The sequence below is a fragment of the Hemicordylus capensis genome, chromosome 16, assembly GCF_027244095.1.
Source record: "Hemicordylus capensis ecotype Gifberg chromosome 16, rHemCap1.1.pri, whole genome shotgun sequence".
Classification (NCBI taxonomy): Eukaryota; Metazoa; Chordata; class Lepidosauria; order Squamata; family Cordylidae; genus Hemicordylus; species Hemicordylus capensis.
Genome location: NC_069672.1, coordinates 12,366,798 through 12,382,594, shown reverse-complemented (window position 1 = coordinate 12,382,594; position 15,797 = coordinate 12,366,798). Strand labels below are relative to the sequence as shown.

The following is a 15,797-nucleotide window of genomic DNA, read 5'->3' as shown; positions in this document are numbered from 1 at the left end:
GTAGTCAACAACATCTGGGGACCCAAGGTAAGGATCCCCGGACATAGTGAGCAGTGTTCCCTGCAAACCGGTCGAGTTTTATTTTGGTGGTCCATGGAAACGCACAGCCTGTTTTTGCAAACCCGGGACTTTGATGGTGATCATGGCGAGGGATCATACTCCAGGAAGAGAACTTCAGATGCCAGATTTGCGGATTACTGAGGGCAGACCGAGAGAAAGAACTTTAGATGCCAGATTTGTGGATTTCAGGGGACAGACCATCTGTGCTCAGTCAGATTGGACAGTGGGATGCCAGAAACCTCTAAACCCTTCTGCGCCCCTTCTCTGGAGGGAAGGGAAGGTGGATTGTGCCAAAAATTCTGGGATCAATAGGTTGCCTGCTTCTAGGGTTTGCCATCGGTCAATCCCGAGTCCAGCACGAAGCATTTTATTCCATTTTATTTGCCACATAAACCAATTTGAGCTTGTTTAAAATATTGAAAAGTGGTATTTAAATATTCTAAATAATAAATATCTAGCGGCCATCGCCCTAGCCAACTGACCCAAGAGGCATCTTTTAAAGTGGCGATTCTTTTCTGTTTAGCAGCGGGAGAGCAACTGGCCCTATCCGGCCCCACGCAGCGTCCGTCTCAGTGGCTGTTGTTGGGGCCTCCTCTTTCTGGGTTTCTTTTTAGATTCTGAGCCCCTTTGGGACAGAGAACCACTCTCTGTCCTTTTTTTGGTTGGACAGCAGTATATAAATAATAAGGAAAACGATGATTCCTTCATCCCAGGGAGCCTGGGAACTGTAGTTCAGGGGAGCAGAGGAAATCCACGTGTCCCAGCACCCTCCCCGAAATATTTATTTATATTTATTTATATCCTGCTCTTCCTCAGAGGAGCTCAGAATACATGGTTATTGTTATCCTCACAACAACCCTGTGAGGTAGGTTAGGCTGAGAGATGCGTGAGTGGCCCAGAGTCACCCAGTCACTTTCATGGTTGAATGGGGATTCGAACTCGGGTCTTCCCGGTCCTAGTCCAAAACTCTAACCACCACGCTATGCTGGCTCTGCGTGCCAGAATCCTTGCAAGGAAGCCATGACAGTTAAACTGGCATAAGACTGAGCTTCTTTGGGACAGAGAACTCCTTCATTCCTTGCTATGTACAAGCACGCTGAGACCTTTTCTTGTTGAACTGACATTTATAAATAATAATAACAATTCCCTCTTCCCGGGGAGCACAGAGTTGAGGGGTGCAGGGGAAATCTAACTACAACTCCCAGGATTCTTTCCAAGAAGTCATGCCAGTCAAACTGGCATAAAACCCAGTGCAGATAGGAAGCTGCCATATACGGAGTCAGAGCATTGGTCTATCTAGCTCAGTCTTGTCTGCACAGACTGGCAGCAGCTCCTCTAAGGTTGCAGGCAGGATTCTCTCTCAGTCCTATCTTGGAGATGCTGCCAGGGAAGGAACTTGCGACCTTCTGCATACAAGCAGGCAGGTGTTCTTCCTATCCCCTGATGGCAATATCTTACAGTGTTCATGCATGTCTCCCATCCAAACGCAAACCAAGGCAGACCCTGCTTAGCCAAAAGGACAATCCATGCTTGCTACCACAAGACCAGCTCTCCTCCCAACAGGGCTCCGGGCGAAACTTGGCATGATGGGAGTGGCCCCATTCATATCGCCGCCGTTCTGTTCGCCTCGGAGAATTCCGAGTGGGTTCCGGAGACCGAGCCGAGCGGCTCGGAATGATTCAGGCGAGCAGGTTTCCAGAAGCTCCTGGTAATGTTGCCAAAGGGCACACCGGGCTGCTGAGAGGGCGAGGCAAATCAGCCTGGAATGAGTGAGCTCATCGACGGCTTAAAAGGAACATTAAGGCATATCAGACCTTCAGCAGCGAGCTTCACGGGAGCAAAGTTCAGCTCAGGGCCCCACCTGCCCTTCCGACGAGAGCTGAAGCGGTAACAGCAGCAAGAGCTGGTTTCCGTGTCGTGGCATGTTCAGCGAGTGTGGAAGGCCGGGGCACGAACAATTATCTCTCTTTTGTTTGTAAAGCAACGGGTGCTTAAAAGGAAAGCTTCTAGGTAGAGCTCTGTGGTGATGGCACACCCCAAAACGTGTGTGCCAGAGCTGGCATTTAGTATTTCTCGGGATCCCTGAAAAACCCACATTTCTTTTTTTTAAAAAAGTCAGGTTTCTAGTCCTTATGTTTGTCCATGAGATTCAGAAGTATCCGGTATTTCAAATACAGCCCTGAAAGAAGAAGGTCCCAGGTTCAATACCTGGCAGCATCTCCAGGAGAGCTGGGAGGAAGAGTCCCCTGCCTGAAACCTCAGAGAGCTGCTGCCAGTCAGTGTAGACGATACTGAGCTTGATGGACCCGGAGTCTGACTCAGTGGGCAGCTCTGCATGTTTAGGTGAAGCAAAATGGGCCAAAGTTCTTTGTGAGCAAAAGGCAGCTTCCTAGAGCCGTGTCTGACCAGAGTTGTCTCTGCTCCGAGATGAAATCCTCGTGTCATTCCCTTCGAAGAGGGCGGCAGCTTTTTCGGCTCCCTTTCCAACCCACCAGATCCTGCCACAGCTTCACCACCCTTCTCCCCACCAGATTTCGGCCTTGACTCTGCCTTTTTCCAGCTTCACTCCCTGACGTTTTTATTTTTGGCAACGAGAACTTGGCAATCTAGGCTGATTCCTCATGAGTAACAATACTAGGAATGTGGGGCAAGCAGTGTGTGTGTGGGGGGGGGGGGTGGGGGGGGATAAAGCCAGCTCTAGAAGACAAATATGGACCTGTAATGACATGTTTCAGTGTATTCTTAGTGTGCCGGTGTCACCTGAGCCTGAGGACGGTGAAAGTTTTGGACACCTCTCGCCTTCAGAAGCAAAAACGGTTGTGACTGTCTTGAAGGAGTCTTCTTCACGCTGAGACAATTCCAGTGCTTTTTGTCCGAGCCCTCCTCCCTCACCGCTGAGTTCCATTAGCTCCGCCCACCTGGTTGTCTGTTAAGTATGCCCTAGGTCCACAAACATTCCATCCCATTGACTTACACTGGGCAGGTTTTTTGCGTGGCAGGGGGAGTGCCCCTTGGGTTTTCCCTTTAGATTTCGGTTAAACCGATGTATCTATGGGTGACCTTGAGTCTGACAGTGCCCCCTTCTAATCTGTGCATGCTTCGGGCATGCATCTGTAAGGTTAATACCGTTTCCAGGTCTTTTGGGAACAGAGATGACTAGAGATCTCCAGCCAAAGATGTGGGTGATTGAGTCAAACCAGCCTCTCGGCCTTGATATTTCGCCCTCCCAGTCAACGTTCTATGACTGACTCCTCTGCGATAGGAAAATTCTCCAAACCAGCAGCTAAAGAGTCCCCAGCTTGCTCCTGCCTTCTCTTTCCACCTTCTCTTCAGGGAGTTTTTCAGGTGCGCGGTCTAATTAGCACGATAATTGGCCATTCCATTAAAACACATCTTCCCTGGGAAGCTGGGGACCTGTTTCTCTTCAAAACAAGGAGAAGGAGCCCGGGGGGTGAGGCCGCGTTTTAACTGAGCAAAGAGGCGCCTTTAGTTAGTTAGTTAGTGAGCACCTGCTAACTGAGGAAAGGGACCCCTTTTAAAAGTGGCAATTCTCTTGTATTTAGCAGGGAGGGAGCAACTGACCCTATCCATCCCCAGCACAGCGTCCCTCCAGTGACTGTTGCTGGTGTCCGTCTTACGTTTCTTTTTTACATTGTGAGTCCGTTGGGGACAAGGAGCCATTTTATTTATTTATTTATTTATTTATTTATTTATTTATTTATTTATTTATTTATTTATTTATATCGATGTAAACCGCTTTGGGAACGTTGGTTGAAAAAGCAGTATATAAACGTTCGTCGTCTTCGTACTTTCCTTTTGAGTGTATCCCAACTTCAGGGGGGAAACTGACGATGCAATCCAGAAGCCTCTCTCGCTTCTGTCCCTGTCCTGTTTTCTTTGATTTCCCCCACCAAGACTTGCAAAAGTCTCTGCTTGGACTGACTGCTCTCTGCTTTTAAAGAGGTGGCTTCACTTCTCCAACACAGAACCGTGTTTCTAATTTAACAGAGCTTAGAATTAATTTCGTTTAGATTCTAATGATCCTAATTTTCTTGGAATTAAAAAATAATAATGCATTGTTTGTGAGCCAGCCAGAGAACAATTTTGATATGGAGTAGCCAACAAATAAACAACTCCTCCTCCTACTCCTCCTCCTCCTCCTCCTCCTCCTCCTCCTCCTCCTCTTCCTCCTCCTCCTCTTCTACTTTTTCTTCCTCCTCCTCTTCTTGCTTTCCCTCTTCCTCAACCTCCTCTTCCTTCTTTCTCCTCTTCTTCTGCTTCCTCCTTCTCCTCTTATTCTCCTCCTCCCTCCTCCCTCCTCCTCTTCTTTCTCCTCCTCCTCCTCCTCCTCCTCTTCTTCCTTCTCCTCTTCTTCTTCTTCCTCCTCCTCTTCTACTTTTTCTTCCTCCTCCTCCTCTTCTTCCTTTTCCTCTTCTACTTTTTCTTCCTCCTCCTCTTCTTGCTTTCCCTCTTCCTCCTCTTCCTTCTTTCTCCTCCTCTTCTGCTTCCTCCTTCTCTTATTCTCCTCCTCCTCTCTCCTCCCTCCTCCTCTTCTTTCTCCTCCTCCTCTTCTACTTCTTCTTCCCCCTCCTCCTCTTCTTCCCCCTCCTCCTCTTCTTCCCCCTCCTCCTCTTCTTCCTCCTCCTCCTCTTCTTCTTCTTCCTCCTCCTCTTCTACTTTTTCTTCCTCCTCCTCTTCTTGCTTTCCCTCTTCCTCCTCCTCCTCTTCCTTCTTTCTCCTCCTCCTCTGCTTCCTCCTTCTCCTCTTATTCTCCTCCTCCTCTCTCCTCCTTCCTCCTCTTCTTTCTCCTCCTCTTCTTCTACTTCTCCCTCCTCTTCTTCCTTTCCCTCTTCTTCTTCTTCCTCCTCCTCCTCTTCCTTCTTTCTCCTCCTCCTCTGCTTCCTCCTTCTCCTCTTATTCTCCTCCTCCTCTCTCCTCCTTCCTCCTCTTCTTTCTCCTCCTCCTCTTCTACTTCTCCCTCCTCTTCTTCCTTTCCCTCTTCTTCTTCTTCCTCCTCCTCCTCTTCCTCTTCTTCTTTGCTACAGCCAAACACCATGACGAATCTTGAGGCACGTTAAAGACTACCCTATTTCTGGGGCTATCCGCTCTTGTGGCTGGAACCCCCTGGATCCGATGCATGAAGTTTTATTTTATTTGTGTGTGTGTGTGTGTGTGTGTGTGTGTGTGTGTGTGTGTGTGTGTTTAAATATGTATACCTTGCCCATCACTCCCACTTAAGGGACAGCCAAGGTAACTTCTAACAGAGCCTTAAACCATCAAGAATCAACTATCTATCTATCTATCTATCTATCTATCTATCTATCTATCTATAACGTAACAAAGAGACAATGATCAGTGAAAAATTATCTGGTAGTAGCTTTTTAAAATTGGAGGTATACGTCACTCTCATCCCCCAAAAGGTTTATGAGCGGAGTGTGGCTGACCCCTCCTCAGAGAATTAGCCCGTCTCCCGGGCTTCTGACTGAGTCACTCTTCTGGTGTGTGCATATGGCAGCCAGGATGATCGGGGCCGGGAGCACCTTCCTTATGGGACAAGGCTACAACACCTGGGGGTTTGGGGGAGGGGGCACAGTCATTCCTTGCCTTCCGTTCTGGGAAAACCTCACCATTGGCAAATTTGCGGTAGATGAGCCATTGAAACCAATTGCAAAGAGGGGGTTTGGGGAAGACCGCAAAATACCATTAAAAATAGAAAGAAAATCACCCCAAATCTCCAGGAGTCAGTAAGAGGAGTGAAGGGGACCCCCCCAAACACCCCGACCCCTGGAAATGGCCCTTACTCCCAGAAATGACCCCCTGACTCCCTGAAATCATGGAGAAAAAAACCCAAATGGGGGGGGGGAAATCTCACCCAACTTCAGATATTCAGGTCGCGGCTAGCGAGACCTGCCACAATTCCACAGTTGCAGATATTCAAAACCACGATTGGGAATGACTGTATAGAGGGCGTTCTTTGTGAACTGCGAGAGTCCCCACTCCCAGAAGCCACTGCTCTGTGAGATGCACCATTACTTTCCCAATGGCCCGAGACCACAAGAGCCATCCCATACAAACACAGGAAGCTGTTTCCTACCGTTGAAAGCCTAGCGCTGACTATCCCAGGAGTTCTCCAGGTTGGGTGCCCAGATGTTGGCGAACTACAACCCCCATCATCCTCAGCCACAGTGGCCCTGAGGCTACAGGTGATGGGAACATCTGGGCACCCAACCTTGGGGACCCTGGGACAACACTGACTGGCAGCAGCTCTCCAAAGCTCCAGAAAGAGCCCTCCCAGAAGATGCTGCCAGCCTGGGATTGACCCTGAGACTGTCTGCATGCAAAGCAGGGGCTCGACCCCTGAGCTATACCCCCACCATGTCCACCTTAGAAATCCTTCCCCCCTCTGAAAGGCCTGCAGGCCCCATATGACTGCTGTGCAGCCTGGCCCCAGATTTGGTTCAGGTTTCCATGCAATGCCAGATTGAGCTCGACCGCTGTCTAGAAGAAAACATGGCATGCTCCTATCTGATTTAAACACACTGGGAGAAGTGTGGGAAGCCCAGTAAAAATAGATGTGGGACCACAGAAGGCCGGAATCATGCATGCCGAAGATCTCAGGTTCAATCCCTGGCAGCATCTCCAGGTAGACTGGGAAAGACTCCTGCCTGAAACTGTGGAGAAGCCGCTCCCAGTAAGGGTAGGCAATCCTGAGTGAGACGGACCAAGGGCCTGACTCAGTAGGCAGCGTCCTCTGTCCCTAGCCCCGATTTCTTCTCGAGGACCCCATTCCATAGCTTCCTCTTATCAACTCCCCCAGAAGGCAGTTTCCTTGCCTGAGCCCTCCTCTTCCTCCCCATGCAACATGGAGGCACAGGAGGAGACCTGAGTTGCCAAACCGGCAGTTCTTTGCCAGGAGGTTATACACCTTGTTGTAAAACCACTGGCAACCAGTTTGCTCACATCCCCTCAACGCCCCGAGCAAATTTGAAGGCTGAGCCGGGAGCCTTTTTCTCGAGCTTGGCTTTCCTTCTCCCCCCCCCCATTTCAAAAGGAAATGATCCTTTAGAGGTGGGGAGCCTATTGTGGGGCCGGTGGCTGCATCATGGCAGAGCTCTTCCCTTCCCCTCCTCTCCCAAGATGGCAGGACACACCTGTTCAAGGCTAGAGGCGCGGAGATTGGTCGGACGTGAAGAATGCACCTGCGCAGGGAGGGGCCGAGGAAGTACATGTAAACCGAGCCGTTAGACGTTCTCCGTCTCTTTCCCAGTTCGGCGTAAACGAGCAAGATCTTGGGGTCGTCTGCGATGACCACGCAGCGTCGCACTCCCCCCTTCCCACTTTTATTTTGCTTTAAAAAAAAAAAAGGATTTGCTTTTCCTTTGGGCAGATGTGCGGCGAAGTCGCGGCAACGTCTCGCGACCTTTATCGGGGATAAGGGGGGAAAAGCCACGTCGGTGCCCGACCAAACACCTCGCCGAGAACGCCCGCCGTTGCTGTCGAGAGCTGCAACCATCCGAAGATGGGACTGCTCGCCCGAGGCTTGCCGGGACTTGAGTTCACCATGTATTTATTGATTTATGATGCTTGACGGTCTCGGTTGGGGAAGAGGTGACTGGGCGTCTTGCTCCGGAGTCATTTAAATGTCCGCATGGCCCTCGTAGGCGATAGGTTCCAGGTAGTCGTCCGTAACATGCTAGGCGGGCATTTAATGGGAGTTTAATGGCGCTTGTGGCTGGCCGTGGTAATCTTTTGCGCTTAGGTGTGTTTTCCGAGCTCCTGTCCTCTTTTCTTCCCCCTCTTTGTCTCTCTTTCAGAGGGACCCGAGGAAGTTTCGTAAAACCATATCAGGTTCTGTCTGCGTGGAGACAGAAGGCGGGCTAGGGGGCTGGGGTGGCTGAGAACTCCTGAATTCAAACGTTCCCCATGCAACTCGTCAAACCAGTCCGTTCAGGTAGAGGCAGTTTGGAGAAACTGAATAAGAGGAGGCCTATGGGGGGAAACTCCGTCTCACCGCTCTGTACAAAGGAAGCCGATTGGGGATTAGCCACGGAGAGCGAAAGGTAGCGATTAGGAGTTGGTGGCAGGGAAATGACGAGGAAAGGGCCCTCAGCACATAGCTTGTGGCTCTCTTGGAATCCTTTGTCTGGTTGGTGAGCCTCATATTGGTTCCTTCTTTTCCGCCTTTCTTCGAACAATGACCTTGGTCATAACCTTGTTTCTCGAGGGCGTGGGGGAATCCATTTCGTGGGGTTCCTAAGAGCTGGAGTCATTGGCCTTTTAGAGGGATGGTCTTTCTTCACTAACCTTCCAACTGGAAATAGTGAAGAAAGGCAAGGCATAAAGGGAACGGAATCCTTCCGTTGGGGTTTCGGTGGAGGAGCGTTGAAGGACCTTCGATTCGGTTCGGAGTTGTCGGCGTGCGGCTCAGGGGAGCCATTTTGAGTGGGTTGGTTGAGTTCTTTTCCTCTTAGACTTGCGTGTCTCCGTGAGTACAACAGAGACGGTTTGCACCTTCCTAATCTTTGCTCTAGTTCCCTCTCTCCTCTTTCGGTGCCTGTCTCTACTTGCTGCCTCTAGTTGGACACTAAAGAAGAAAGAGGCATCACACCGAACGGCGAGAAAAATCCCTGCCACCCCACTCTGAAGCTCCCAGAAGTGTGGGGCTGGGCCACAAGGTGGATGGTTTAGAGTGGGGTTCGGTCATGTATGGATGGGGAAGGCAGTTGGAAGGGTGGCATGTTGGGCCAAGCTTCTTGGGGTCACCTCTCCTGCATCCTGTTGGGGAGTTGCTGACTGTTGACACAGTCAGTGGGCCAAGTGTGAAGACGTGTGTGTTTAGTAAGCACACAGGTCTGCTCTCGTCATCCGTTGATCCGAAAGCAAGAAGAAGCCGTTGGGCATTGTGGACTTTAAGGGAGTTGCCGTAATTTGCCTGGCCTTCACCTGTTAGTTGTGTTGGGTTTTTTTTTTTTTTAAAGCCACCTTCTGGAAGGTTCTTTTATGCTTCCTCAAAGAGAGAGACACGGCGCGAAAGCAGTTTGATTTGCCTGTGTTTCCAACAGATGTTTTCAGGCCTATCTTGATTTCAAGGTTATCTACTTTTGTGATATTTCAACACAGAATTCATGGGGAAATGGAGGGAAATCGGTCCATTTTGCTAGCGTTCCGTGCTCAGTCAAATTAGATTTCACCCTTTTCTGAGCGGTATGCCCCCAATCTTGCTCCAGCAGTTCTAGGCACACTTACTAAGGAGTAAGGTTCGTGATTTACTAGAGGTTTCCTTTTGAGTAAGAAAGGGAAATTCTGCGGAATGACGAGATGTCGGTTTTTAATGGGAAGATGTGCCCTGGTGTGAATGCATAAGCCCTACCTGGTTTATGGGAGGGAATATTGGATGGTTGTAATGTGAGGGATCCCATCTCTCATTTAACTCCATGGCAAAATTGAATGGATCTCCATTAATAATAAAATAATTGCATTAAGGCCTTTATATGATACTCTGGAATATTTTTCAAGTGTTTCCCATACATTATCTTCTGGCCATCTTTGCAGCAAGTGGTAAGACAGGTCAGGATTATTATCACCATATTTCAGATGTAACAACTAAGGGCTAGGAGAATGTAGATTATGGTCACGTCAGTCTGTAGGTTTTTTTTTAAGAAAGTGGGTACTCCAGAAGTGGCGTCTACCGAAACGAAAATTCTGTCTCACCTTTCAGGCCGTTCTGCAGAAACGAAAATTCTGTCTCACGAGCCCACTTTTATATCAGTTATTATCTTACGCTCAAGTTGCAGAGTTACCCCAAAAGGTGTCATCACTGATTTGTACTCTGGCAACTGGATCTGACATTTACTTGGGAGTAAGCCCCATCGGTTCCATCAGGACTTACTTCCAGGTAGTTCAGTTTAGGAGGGCGCCATTCAAACCCATTCAAACCCATGGTGCTCCGACGTAAACTGACTTAGGTGTAAATCAGGGGCTAAAGGAGCAAGGTGCAGCTCAACACATTTACTCGGAAGTAAATCCCATTCGAGTTTGCAACTGGGCAGGAGTCCATCGTATTGGAGCCTACTGCAGAATATGCTCATTTTTATGTCTCTTAAAGTGTCAGTGTTGCTAGCTACATTCAGAGGGTTAACAAGAGACAAGGATTTGTCAATCAGTCATTAGGCCCATTAGGGGAGGGCTAGTGGGGGGTGGTCTGCCCCCCCTAAAAAAAATTCTCTGCCCCCCTAAAGTTTTTACAAACAAATGCTTTTTAAAGTGCTACGTTGTAATGTAATGGAGAGCAGCTAAAGTGGTAAAACGTGCCCCTTTCTTTTTCGGGTGCCCTCCCAGCTTTTAGCCTGATTTTGGACCTGATTAGACCTTGCAAACTTGTGTTCCCCTTCAGACAGTCCCCTAAAAGGGACCCACACTGATTGTAGGGAATATGGTTAAGCACATGAGTGCAACCCTGTACGATCAGGTAGTTTTAGGCATTTTGATTGTAATGACTCAGCAGAGTTCTGTGCAGAACGTCTTGAACTTAAGTTCCCTTGTATTCTGTGATCCCTTCTCCCGTGTAAGTGTCCAGGTTGTAAGGGTCTAGGATGACAGTCTTCATGAGAGGTGCTGTGCTCATTTCTTTAAAGCGAACCAGTGCAAAAAGGACACCCCACATCTCTTCTGAAAATAAAAAATAATTCAAGTTTTAAGGGGTACTTTGAAATGCAGCCTTGACTGATTTTTCACCTTCCTCTGGAGAGAAATTTCGCTCTTAACGGCAGTTAGGAATGGAAGCAAATTGCCCTGAGCAGATGACAACATTTAAACAGTATGACTATCTATCTATCTATCTATCTATCTATCTGGAGGACATTTTAAAAATGGCGCTTTTTTCAATCAAAGAGACAAATGCAAATGAAACTATAAATTCAGAGAGTCTTAATTCTCCCTTTCTGCATTCCAGCGAAAGGTTTGCAGATGGTTTGCAGTCTCATTTCCCAAATCTCGGCAAATATTCATGGTGAGGGTTTTCTTAGGATTGGAGGTCCCTTTGTGTGATTTCTATTGCATTTTGACTGCTGAATTCAGGACCTTTCCCCTTGTAAAACTGCTCGGAAATAAAAAGTCAGAGGTATGATAGCTCCCTACCTATCTCATCAACCGGCCTGTAGGGAGTTTGGAATGCAAATTGAACAGCATGTCAATTGCAATTGCAAACGTGTGTCAGTTTCAGGGCTTTTCCCTGCGTGTCATGTTTTCCGGTTAGTTAGGAAGTTTGGGACACATTTTTTAAAATCCAAACTTTTTCTTCCAAAAAAGTGCATTCTTCCTTATCGGATTTAGATCAGTCGCTTTTTAACAAGACTTTTGCATACCCTTTGGCCACGATCCGAGGCGCTCTTACACGGCTGCAATGTCTCCTGGGTGTCATGGACGTCCTTCTAAAAGAGGCACTTTGTATCCAAACCCCATTTGTGGGGGGGGGCCTTAACCACGACTTTATTTAGAATTTAGGATCAAAAAGACGGAGCGGCCATGACACCAGCTTGAAAGGAACTCAAGGAACATGCCTGGCAAAGCGTGGACGTTACAGAACCGTCCCTTTGCTGCTCCCTGGGCTCGGAAAGTGAACGGACAGGCTGGTCTGTCCCTTGGGACTCCAGGTATGGCTTATCTGATGGGGATTCGAGATAAAAAGCTTTGTTCTTTTCAGAGTCTCTGGCTATTGATTAAGGCGCAGCCAGGCGGGTTAACTAACAAGTTAGGAGGGCGGATTCTTTTTCCACGCTCCACTCACATTCCTCGTCAGACTTCAAGCTACCTGGGCACAAACCGGAGGCCCCGCATTCCCCTTTGGAAGAGAATGGATACCTGGGGGCTCCCAAAAGCGGCTCCAGCTTCTGTGTGCTGGAAAAGAAGGCCAAAGAGAGGGATGGGGGTCCAGAAACAGGTAGCCCAGAAGCGGAGGCTGGAAGTTGGCTTCAAAGTTCCTTGCGTTCAGCCCCTCTCGGGCGACTTGTGCTTGCCTGTTTTGCCCTCCTCCCCGCGCTTGGGGCCTGAGGATCGGTCATAATGGTGATGATTAACTAAGTGGAGGCTGTAACCTGGGCGATAAATAGGTTGGTTTTAGATTTCATGGGTACCGCCTGGCTGGAAATTGTGTGCTTGTGGAGGGGCTCGGGAAACGGAGAGCATTTTTAAATTATCAGTTTACAAGAAAAATGCGCATGGCCTTCTTTGCCTTCATCTTGTGCCTTGGTAAGGCTACAACTCTTATGTTCTGCTCCTCCCTCCCCCCCTTTTCTTTCTTTCTTTCTTTCTTTCTTTCTTTCTTTCTTTCTTTCTTTCTTTCTTTCTTTCTCTCTGCCCCTCCCCTCTCCCTCCCTCCCTCCCTCCCCCTTTCTCTTTCTTTCTTTCTTTCTTTTTCTTTCTTTCTTTGTTTCCGTCCCTCCCCCTTTCTTTCTTTCTTTCTTTTTCTCTCTGCCCCTCCCCTCTCCCTCCCTCCCTTCCTCTTTCTTTCCCTCTCTCTCTCTCCCTCCCCCTTTCTCTTTCTTTCTTTCTTTCTTTCTTTCTTTCTTTCTTTCTTTCTTTCTTTCTTTCTTTCTTTCTTTCTTTCCATCCCTTCCCCTTTCTTTCTTTCTTTCTTTCTTTCTTTCTTTCTTTCTTTCTTTCTTTCTCTTTCTCTTTCTCTTTCTCTCTCCCTCCCTTTCTTTCTTTCTTTCTTTCTTTCTTTCTTTCTTTCTTTCTTTCTTTCTTTCTCCTGCCCTCTGCAAGCAGGCCAGTGTTTCAGTGGCGGCCTCTTCCTGCAGGTAGAAAGAAAGCTAAACTCTCTCCCCCTCTTCTCTCGTCCTTGCTTCACCTATCTTTCAGGATTTAATGGGCAGAGAAAAATAGCAGGGTTCGAATGGAACCTGCCTCTACTCTGCTTGTCGGGTGATTCGAGGTGCACATTATTGCTTTTGACCATGCGGGCGTGTAAGGAAACAGCCGAGCATATGCTCCACGGAACATACCGTCCGTCTTGCTGATAGGCCTCAGATGGGCTGAGTGCCGAAAGTCATAATGGGAAAAGGTTGGTTTAATATTATTTTTGTCCTTGTCAAGAGTGAGGACTTAGTGCGGTCAGCGGGCATGGAAGCGAGACCAGCTGCAAAGAGAGCGATGTGGATGGGTCGGAGAACAACAGGGAGCAAAAACGACGTTGCTCGCGATCTCGTTGCAGGCGCCGCCGAATGTACCCTGCGGTTTCTTTCATTTCCCAGAACTTCCTCCAGGGCCACGTTGGTTAATGGAATCTATAAATTCACATCTGTAGCCTTGGGGGGACTTTTCACTGCAGATTCAGCAATTCCCAAATCCTTGAACATCCTTTCCGGCCACAAGGCAGGCCCACAAATGTTGGCCGTTGTCACCTTCTCAGGGGACAAATGCTCCTAGTGATTTCTGGCACCATCTGAGATGGGAGATAGTTGATAGCATGGTTGCCTTTCAAGCTCTCTCTGTGTTCTCACCCCTTCTTTATCAGGTAAAATTGGAGTCATTTTTGCACAGAGGAAAGAGTTAGGGTCAGGGTTAGGGTAACAACAATTTGTCATCGAGTAATCTTTGGAGGGAATTCCTGCCCATTTTCGTGCCCATCAGTAAAATCTGATACTCATTTGTGTGTGTGTGGTTGTAAGCTTTTAAAACTCCATCGCAAATGTGACCTGATGGCCAGGACAATCCAAACAGGCGAACCCACTGAAAGCTTGAAGTCTTGCAGTTCTTTTGCTATTTTCCATCTCTAGGGCTGCAGACCGTATCACAAATGACCGTGAATATCAGCCTCCAATACAGGAGGGGTTGACCACTACCATCTCCCATGCAGTATGAGATGATGCCTTTCAGCACCTTCCTATATTGCTCCTGCCCGATATAGGAGTTTCCCATATTCCGGGAAACACACCAGTGGGGATTCGAACCGGCAGCCTCCTGCTCTCTAGGTAGGTTGCTTCCCCACTGCGCCATAAGGTGGCAAACCAGAGATTTATTCTGCCAGTTAATATTTCTTCCCTTCGGCTGGAAGAAAAAATTAGAATGTTCTGGGGGGCAGGGGAACAGCAACAGAGTTCCATTGAGGATGGATAGGAATCTAATTGTTCAATCGAATCAAACGGAATAAAATGGAAGGGAGCGAGGAAATCACACCAGGACGGCCCATTTTAAGCCAATAATGACAAAACCAAAGCCAGTGACTTAAGATAATAATCGCTACTAAGCCTGTGTTTGTTACGCCACCGAGGCCCCGTCTGTGACGAGAATGGCGAGTTCTCTTTTTTTCTATGGGGCGTATGATAATATCCTATCAATGGATTTCTGCCAGCTTTAAAGGCAGTGACATAAATCCCTTCCCATTTCAGTGGGAATTCTCAAACGCTCAGATGTGACCTCTGGGCCTTCCTTAAGTCACACGGAGAGGGAGCTGAAAATGCGAGGTTAGAATTATTATTTTAAAAATCTTGCTTCTTTGGCAAGCGACATCAAGGCAGAGGCCTTGCTTCCCTCGGTGGTCTTTTGGTTCTTGACGGCAACTTTTGTCTTGAAGGGCTCTTTCCGCTTGGGCCTTAATCGCATGGGGAAACGTCAGGCAGACTGAGAGACGAAACGTTCTTCCGTACATTTGAAGAATACGGCTATGGGGCGACCGGGGTATCCTTGGGTTGTTTGTGGGTGTGTCACACCGACTGGTCTCACTGAGTAAGACTCTGGAAGGATTCAGCTTCAGACGGATTATGTAGCCAGAGAGAGAGAGAAAGAGTGCAAAAACACCAGGTTGAGACTGAATAACAATAATGTGTGTTTTTTTAAACTATCCGATTGCTGTAACTCCAAATCCCCCATCTACTGGGGCTTCTAGTCTTACAGACTCACCCAAAGAGCCTTTTCCCCATGCATGTGGGAGGAGAGCTGGTCTTGTGGTAAAGGTAAAGTTGTGCCGTTGAGTCGGTGTCGACTCGTGGCGACCACAGAGCCCTGTGGTCTTTTTCGGTGGAATACAGGAGGGGTTGACCATTGCCATCTCCCGTGAAGTATGAGATGATGCTTTTCAGCACCTTCTTATATCACTGCTGCCCGAGATAGGGGTTTCCCATAGTCTGGGCACAGTTGCAGACCCCGATCCAAATGCCTCACACGGGAAACGGCGGCCAGAGAGGAGGCAGGAAGCAACCAGGCCAAACCTTGGGATGCTTTCCTTGACCCGTGGTTTTGGCTTACTTGAAGCAGAGCGTGAGGACTAGCGAGTTGAGTGAAGGGCTTGGCAGGAAAGGTGGAATTTGAGGAGAGGGTGAAAAGGAATGAAAGCTGGCATTGTTGTGTTGTAGGAGGCAGTTTAATTGAGGGGGGAAGGGTGGAGCTTGGACATTCATTTTTTGAAGCCCCCCCAACTTTTAGGCTGGCTACAGGCCAGGTTGGGTCCCCAGATGCTGTTGGACTGCAACTTCCATCACCCCCACCCTGAAGCTAGTATAAGAGTTTCTGAGGCCCTTGTGGCAGGGGATGATGGGAGTTGTAGTCCAACAAGCGCTACAGGCCCAAGATTGGGAAGAGGGCATCTGAGATGCTATTTCCAGACTAGTACTGTACAGTTAGCTGATGACAAGACATGACAGCTGAGGACTTCACCTCATTTTGCCGTGTTCGCATTTCCCCACGAATAGTTGGCTGTTAGGACTTATTTTGTTAGTTGGGGCAGGGGGTAGGGATGTGCA

General features: G+C 48.4%; 1 protein-coding gene across 5 annotated transcripts in view; it reads left to right on the top strand.

The window, feature by feature from the left end:
* Positions 1 to 15,797, top strand: part of TTLL10 (tubulin tyrosine ligase like 10) — a 130,617-nt gene that overhangs the window by 63,600 nt on the left and 51,220 nt on the right. The window contains exon 1 of one of the 5 annotated variants that reach the window (XM_053280923.1): positions 8,485 to 8,506. The exons of the other annotated variants lie outside the window; for them this stretch is intronic. The gene's annotated coding sequence lies outside the window, so the exon portion shown is untranslated. Of the gene's footprint in view, positions 1 to 8,484; positions 8,507 to 15,797 lie in introns of those variants that run through there. 5 annotated transcript variants of the gene reach the window in all.